The sequence below is a fragment of the Bubalus kerabau genome, chromosome 1 (genome assembly GCF_029407905.1).
Source record: "Bubalus kerabau isolate K-KA32 ecotype Philippines breed swamp buffalo chromosome 1, PCC_UOA_SB_1v2, whole genome shotgun sequence".
In the NCBI taxonomy this organism is placed as follows: Eukaryota; Metazoa; Chordata; class Mammalia; order Artiodactyla; family Bovidae; genus Bubalus; species Bubalus kerabau.
Genome location: NC_073624.1, coordinates 76211063 through 76219726, shown reverse-complemented (window position 1 = coordinate 76219726; position 8664 = coordinate 76211063). Strand labels below are relative to the sequence as shown.

General features: G+C 42.7%; 1 non-coding gene across 1 annotated transcript; it reads left to right on the top strand.

Annotated features, from left to right (window-relative positions):
* Window positions 1–2014: 2014 nt before the first annotated feature.
* TRNAR-ACG (transfer RNA arginine (anticodon ACG)) lies at window positions 2015–2086 on the top strand. The gene has a single exon. It is a non-coding gene; the product is annotated as a tRNA-Arg (tRNA).
* Window positions 2087–8664: the final 6578 nt, after the last annotated feature.

Genomic DNA, 8664 nt, shown 5'->3' with positions numbered 1-8664 from the left:
AGCATACAACCAAAGTGCAGAATGTGTCCCCCAGTGATGAGTATAGTGGGGAAAACAATGCAAGGAAGGAGCCTGGGACTCAGAAGGGATGGGAGTGACCAGGGCAAGTTGCACTGAGAAGGTGACAATTGGTTTAGAACTTCCAGGAGGCAAGGGAACCAGCCACATGGTTACCTGGGAGATGACTATTCCAGTAAAGGGAACAGCAAGTACTAAAGCCCCAGTATGAGCATTTATCTGGAGAGTTCTGTGTGGCCAGGGTAGAATGGGTGAGAGGGGGAAGAGAGGCCGGTGTCACTGATGCAAGGGACTGGAAATTTGATCAATTTTACATCTAGGAAATGTAAACAACCCTAAATTAGGAATATGCACATGAACAGGGAACTCTGCTCAATGTTATGTGGCAGCCTAGATGGGAGGGGAGTTTGGGGGAGAATGGATACATGTGTGTGTCTAGCTGAGACCCTTTGCTGTCCAGCTGAAACTATCACAACATTGTTAACCAGCTATAAGCCAATACAAAATAAAAAGTTTTTTAAAATAAAATTTAAAAAAAAGAATATGCTAATGATTTCCCTCACTTCACAAGCACCCACCTCACCCCCAATACATGTTAAGAAACTGTGTTGTTCCTACGTGTTAGTGGAACACTTAAGACTATGACCAGCTCACTGAGGGAATGGCTGTGCACAGGTGTGTGTCATGCCTCTGAGGTGACAGTCTTTCATCTGGTTACTCCCCTCTCAGCTCCTTGTTTCTTATCCCTCGTGTGGCTCTTTCCACATTGTCATATAATACTTCTCTACTTGTCTGTCTTCCTCCCAATTATGAATGACTTTAGGGCAAGAAATTTGCTCATTTTTGCCAGCCCAAGATAAGCATAAAGCATCAAATAGGAACTCAATAATTGCTTTCTCACTGCAATTGAATTCAGTGGTTATTTTATATTTGGGTAATAGCCACTCACTTCTTCAGGAGCCCTCAATGTATCAAAAAATGTTTTAAATATTTTTTTTTAATCCATAACTACTCTTAGGAGTAAAAGTATAAATAGCACAATAAATCACTTCCACTGGTTCAATACACATGGTTTTAAAGTGTTAATAATATTTAATGAGGATAGCAGACTTTGGATCAATGAATTGACTGAAATGTTGAATATTGAAATAGAAACACAAAAGCTAATCTGATTATGTTTTAGAATAGCTGATTACATTCCCAGACACTAGCTGATTCCTTAGATTACCTCTACACACCAGCACAATCAACAAAAATCATTGCCTGCCAACTTGGCGGGGTCAAAAAGACTAAGGACCTAAGAATCACTGGAGTCAGATACCTGGTTACACTCTCAGCTCTCTTGTTTATTAGCGAGGTAACCTTGGGCAATGTACTTAATCTCTCTGGTCCTCAGGTTCCTCATCTACTAAAAAGGAGTCACGATAGTATCATCCTCATAGGGTTCTTAAGTATAATAAATGATATAATTACTGGAAAGCACCTAACATGATTCCTAACAAAACATTCCACTTGATGTTTTTTATTATAATGGACAGAATAAGCCAGCATTTACATATTTTATCATAATCTCCAACTTTCATTTGGATTTCTTAATTTTCACCATTGCAACTCTTTTTAAAAGCTCTGGATTATGAAGCGTTGCAGGCTAAAATCTACAGTAACAGATACTTGAGCATGTCTGTAATGCTTCATCTGCAATTCCAAACTATGGAAAGTCTTTAAAAACTTGACAGTTTTTGGACGACTTCTTTGGATGTCGAACTTGAGCTGTGTTAGGCCGGACAGAAACCTCATTGATACTAACTATAGCTTTGATAGCCCAGATTCCCATTTAGCAGAAAAGTTCAGGGTCTGGTTTTCTTCCTCAAAACACAAGAGGAAAGAATGCCTCTCTGAAGGAAGAAAGTTTCTTTTAGTCAAAATATAGAGGGTTGACACTGGCTGTCATTTTCCTAGGGAACCTGGAATATTAGTTGGCTCTCACCAGTTGACTTCCCAGGTGGCTCAGATGGTAAAGTGTCTGCCTACGATGCAGGAGACCCGGGTTCAATCCCTGGGTTGGGAAGATCTCCTGGAGAAGGAAATGGCAACCTACTCCAGTATTCTTGCCTGGAAAATCCCATGGACAGAAGATCCTGGTAGACTACCATCCATGGGGTCGCAAAGAGTCAGACACAACTGAGCGACTTCACTTTCCACCTTCCTCACCAGCTACAATATCACCCTTAGTTTTCTGGGCATGAACCTTGACACAAACCAACATCACACCAGATCATTAAAAATGCAATAGTTTGTCTTATGTTTAAGTTTCCAATTCGCCAGGTCACCTGGCATTTATAACCAGCATTTATCCATTTGTCTGAATGGATGATGGATTACCTCATGCACATGGTAACTAAGTGGTTATGTTTCATGGCAAGTGGAGTTGTTCTGCAAGGGTAACTAGGGAAACAAGGGGAGCTAGGGAGCTATGACTGGGGAAGTGGCACTGTGGGAGGCCTAAAATTTCAGGGATGTGGTAATTGGTATAGATGAGGCAGGGAGATGTGAGGGTGTGGGTGACAGAGTGTGTGAGTGACCACAACCTAAGCTGGCACTACGCTTGTTAGATACTTTACTGAAAATGCCTTCAAGAATGGCATTCACCCAGGCAGCCACAATCCTTCACCTCCTCATAGCCTATCATTTCCTGTTGTCTTAGGCCTGAGCTACTTTGATTATGTTAAACACCTGGCCCATTGGATCTAGCCAGAACTTTGGTAAGGGGTAAGGAGTATAATTTGCCTTGATTCATGGACCTGACATTCCAGGTTCCTATGCAATATTGCTCTTTACAGCATCGGACCTTGCTTCTATCACCAGTCACATCCACAGCTGGGTATTGTTTTTGCTTTGGTTCCATCCCTTCATTCTTTCTGAAGTTATTTCTCCACTGATCTCCAGTAGCATATGGGGCACCTACTGACCTGGGGAGTTCCTCTTTCAGTATCCTATCATTTTGCCTTTTCATACTGTTCATGGGGTTCTCAAGGCAAGAATACTGAAGTGGTTTGCCATTCCCTTCTCCAGTGGATGACATTCTGTCAGACCTCTCCACCAAGACCCGTGTGTTTTGGGTGGCCCCAAGGGCATGGCTTAGTTTCACTGAGTTAGACAAGGCTCTGGTCCTAGTGCAATTAGATTGACTAGTTTTCTGTGATTATGGTTTCAGTGTGTCTGCCCTCTGATGCCCTCTTGCAACACCTACCATCTTACTTGGGTTTCTCTTACCTTGGACGTGGGGTATCTCTTCACGACTGCTCCAGCAAAGCACAGCCACTGTTCCTTACGTTGAACAAGGGGTATCTCCTCACCGCTGCCCCTCCTGACTTGGACGTGGAATAGCTCCTCTAGGCCCTCCTGCGCCCGCACAGCCACTACTCCTTCAGTTCAGTTCAGTTCAGTCGCTCAGTTGTGTCCGACTCTTTGCGACCCCATGAATCACAGCACGCCAGGCCTCCCTGTTCATCACCAACTCCCAGAGTTCACTCAGACTCACATCCATCGAGTCAGTGATGCCATCCAGCCATCTCATCCTCTGTCGTCCCCTTCTCCTCCTGCCCCCAATCCCTCCCAGCCTCAGAGTCTTGTCCAATGAGTCAACTCTTCACATGAGGTGGCCAAAGTACTGGAGTTTCAGCTTTAGCATCATTCCTTCCAAAGAAATCCCAGGACTGATCTCCTTCAGAACGGACTGGTTGGATCTCCTTGCAGTCCAAGGGACTCTCAAGAGTCTTCTCCAACATGACGGTTCAAAAGCATCAATTCTTTGGCGCTCAGCTTTCTTCACAGTCCAACTCTCACATCCATACATGACCACTGGAAAAATCATAGCCTGGACTAGATGGACCTTTGTTGACAAAGTAATGTCTCTGCTTTTGAATATGCTATCTAGGTTGGTCATAACTTTCCTTCCAAGGAGTAAGCGTCTTTTAATTTCATGGCTGCGGTCACCATCTGCAGTGATTTTGGAGCCCCAAAAAATAAAGTCTGACACTGTTTCCACTGTTTCCCCATCTATTTCCCATGAAGTGATGCAACCAGATGCCATGATCTTCGTTTTCTAAATGTTGAGTTTTAAGCCAACTTTTTCACTCTCCTCTTTCACTTTCATCAAGAGGCTTTTTAGTTCCTCTTCACTTTCTGCCATAAGGGTGGTGTCATCTGCATATCTGAGGTTGTTGATATTTCTCCCAGCAATCTTGATTCCAGCTTGTGCTTCTTCCAGCCCCGTGTTTCTCATGATGTACTATGCATATAAGTTAAATAAGCAGGGTGACAATATACAGCCTTGACGTACTCCTTTTCCTATTTGGAACCAGTCTGTTGTTCCATGTCCAGTTCTAACTGTTGCTTCCTGACCTGCATACAAATTTCTCAAGAGGCAGATCAGGTGGTCTGGTATTCCCATCTCTTTCAGGATTTTCCACAGTTTATTGTGATCCAAACAGTCAAAGGCTTTGGCATACTCAATAAAGCAGAAATAGATGTTTTTCTGGAACTCTCTTGCTTTTTCGATGAACCAGCGGATGTTGGCAATTTGGTCTCTGGTTCCTCTGCCTTTTATAAAACCAGCTTGAACATCTGGAAGTTCACGGTTCACGTATTGCTGAAGCCTGGCTTGGAGAATTTTGAGCATTACTTTACTAGCGTGTGAGATGAGTGCAATTGTGTGGTAGTTTGAGCATTCTTTGGCATTGCCTTTCTTTGGGATTGGGATGAAAACTGACCTTTTCCAGTCCTGTGGCCACTGCTGAGCTTTCCAAATTTGCTGGCATACTGAGTGTAGCACTCTCACAGCATCATCTTTCAGGATTTGGAATAGCTCAACTAGAATTCCATCACCTCCACTAGCTTTGTTCGTGTGATGCTTTCTAAGGCCAATTTGACTTCACATTCCAGGATGTCTGGCTCTAGGTCAGTGATCACACCATCATGATTATCTGGAAAAGAAATGCAAAAAAGCAAAATGGCTGTCTGGGGAGGCCTTACAAATAGCTGTGAAAAGAAAAGAAGTGAAAAGCAAAGGAGAAAAGGAAAGATATAAGCATCTGAAGGCAGAGTTCCAAAGAATAGCAAGAACAGATAAGAAAGTCTTCCTCAGCAATCAATGCAAAGAAATAGAGGAAAACAACAGAATGGGAAAGACTAGAGATCTCTTCAAGAAAATTAGAGATACCAAGGGAACATTTCATGCAAAGATGGGCTCAATAAAGGACAGAAATGGTATGGACCTAACAGAAGCAGAAGATATTAAGAAGAGGTGGCAAGAATACACAAAAGAACTGTACAAAAAAGATCTTCACGACCCAGATAATCACGATGGTGTGATCACTCACTGCTCCTTGGACATGGGGTTGCTCCTCCAAGGCCGCCGCCCCTGACCTCGGACCTGGGGTAGCTCCTCTCGCCCGCGCTCTGTGCACCCTCGCAGCCGCCCACGCTCTGTGCTCATCGCAGCCACCGGCACTCTTGAATGTCAGGTCCATGAATCAAGGCAAATTGAAAGTGGTCAAACAGGAGATGGCAAGAATGAGCATCGACTTTCTAGGAATCAGAGAACTAAAGTGGACTGGAATGGGTGAATTTAACTCAGATGACCATTATATCTACTACAGCGTGCAGGAATCCCTTAGAAGAAATGGAGTAGCCATCATGGTCAACAAAAGAGTCCGAAATGCAGTACTTGGATGAAATCTCAAAAACGACAGAATGATCTGTTCGTTTCCAAGGCAAACCATTCAATATCACAGTAATCCAAGTCTATGCCCCAACCAGTAATGCTGAAGAAGCTGAAGTTGAACGGTTCTATGAAGACCTACAAGACCTTTTAGAACTAATACCCAAAAAAGATGTCCTTTTCATTATAAGGGACTGGAATGCAAAAGTAGGAAGTCAAGAAACACCTGGACTAACAGGCAAATTTGGCCTTGGAATACAGAATGAAGCAGGGCAAAGACTAATAGAGTTTTGCCAAGAAAATGCACTGGTCATAGCAAACACCCTCTTCCAACAACACAAGAGAAGACTCTACACATGGACATCACCAGATGGTCAACACCGAAATCAGATTGATTATATTCTTTGCAGCCAAAGATGGAGAAGCTCTATACAGTCAACAAAAACAAGACCAGGAGCTGACTGTGGCTCAGATCATGAACTCCTTATTACCAAATTCAGACTTAAATTGAAGAAAGTAGGGAAAACCACTAGACCATTCAGGTATGACCTAAATCAAATCCCTTATGATTATACAGTGGAAGTAAGAAATAGATTTAAGGGTCTAGATCTGATAGATAGAGTGCCTGATGAACTAGGGACTGAGGTTCGTGACATTGTACAGGAGACAGGGATCAAGACCATCCCCAAGAAAAAGAAATGCAAAAAAGCAAAATGGCTGTCTGGGGAGGCCTTACAAATAGCTGTGAAAAGAAAAGAAGCAAAAGCAAAGGAGAAAAGGAAAGATATAGCATCTGAATGCAGAGTTCCAAAAAATAGCAAGAAGAAATAAGAAAGCCTTCCTCAGCAATCAATGCAAAGAAATAGAGGAAAACAACAGAATGGGAAAGACTAGAGATCTCTTCAAGAAAATTAGAGATACCAAGGGAACATTTCATGCAAAGATGGGCTCGATAAAGGACAGAAATGGTATGGACCCAACAGAAGCAGAAGATATTAAGAAGAGGTGGCAAGAATACACAAAAGAACTGTACAAAAAAGATCTTCATGACCCAGATAATCATGATGGTGTGTGATCACTGACCTAGAGCCAGACATCCTGGAATGTGAAGTCAAGTGGGCCTTAGAAAGCATCACACAAACAAAGCTAGTGGAGGTGATGGAATTCTAGTTGAGCTATTCCAAATCCTGAAAGATGATGCTGTGAGAGTGCTACACTCAGTATGCCAGCAAATTTGGAAAGCTCAGCAGTGGCCACAGGACTGGAAAAGGTCAGTTTTCATCCCAATCCCAAAGAAAGGCAATGCCAAAGAATGCTCAAACTACCACACAATTGCACTCATCTCACACGCTAGTAAAGTAATGCTCAAAATTCTCCAAGCCAGGCTTCAGCAATACGTGAACCGTGAACTTCCAGATGTTCAAGCTGGTTTTATAAAAGGCAGAGGAACCAGAGACCAAATTGCCAACATCCGCTGGTTCATCGAAAAAGCAAGAGAGTTCCAGAAAAACATCTATTTCTGCTTTATTGAGTATGCCAAAGCCTTTGACTGTTTGGATCACAATAAACTGTGGAAAATCCTGAAAGAGATGGGAATACCAGACCACCTGATCTGCCTCTTGAGAAATTTGTATGCAGGTCAGGAAGCAACAGTTAGAACTGGACATGGAACAACAGACTGGTTCCAAATAGGAAAAGGAGTACGTCAAGGCTGTATATTGTCACCCTGCTTATTTAACTTATATGCATAGTACATCATGAGAAACACGGGGCTGGAAGAAGCACAAGCTGGAATCAAGATTGCTGGGAGAAATATCAACAACCTCAGATATGCAGATGACACCACCCTTATGGCAGAAAGTGAAGAGGAACTAAAAAGCCTCTTGATGAAAGTGAAAGAGGAGAGTGAAAAAGTTGGCTTAAAACTCAACATTTAGAAAACGAAGATCATGGCATCTGGTTGCATCACTTCATGGGAAATAGATGGGGAAACAGTGGAAACAGTGTCAGACTTTATTTTTTGGGGCTCCAAAATCACTGCAGATGGTGACCGCAGCCATGAAATTAAAAGACGCTTACTCCTTGGAAGGAAAGTTATGACCAACCTAGATAGCATATTCAAAAGCAGAGACATTACTTTGTCAACAAAGGTCCATCTAGTCCAGGCTATGATTTTTCCAGTGGTCATGTATGGATGTGAGAGTTGGACTGTGAAGAAAGCTGAGCGCCAAAGAATTGATGCTTTTGAACCGTCATGTTGGAGAAGACTCTTGAGAGTCCCTTGGACTGCAAGGAGATCCAACCAGTCCGTTCTGAAGGAGATCAGTCCTGGGATTTCTTTGGAAGGAATGATGCTAAAGCTGAAACTCCAGTACTTTGGCCACCTCATGTGAAGAGTTGACTCATTGGACAAGACTCTGAGGCTGGGAGGGATTGGGGGCAGGAGGAGAAGGGGACGACAGAGGATGAGATGGCTGGATGGCATCACTGACTCGATGGATGTGAGTCTGAGTGAACTCTGGGAGTTGGTGATGGACAGGGAGGCCTGGCGTGCTGCGATTCATGGGGTCGCAAAGAGTCGGACACGATTGAGTACTGAACTTAACTGAACTGATTATAATATTTGATGATACTATTGTAAGCATTTTATTTAATAGTATGCTTTTTCTCAAATCATATCAGGGGTGATTAAAAATTATGGCATTTTGTTTCTCAAGTATTGGAAATAGCTTAATTTAACTTTAGTTTTCTAATGATGTTATTATATTAAAAATGATAAGAAACTATAAAACTGAATAAAGGTAAGTGAATTACTACTAATCAATCAAAAAAAATCCTGCATCCTGTTCACTGCGGCTCTGGCCCCCTGGGAGCCTATTGGAAATGCAGACTCTCTGGCCCCACATAGACTGACTGCTTTCAGA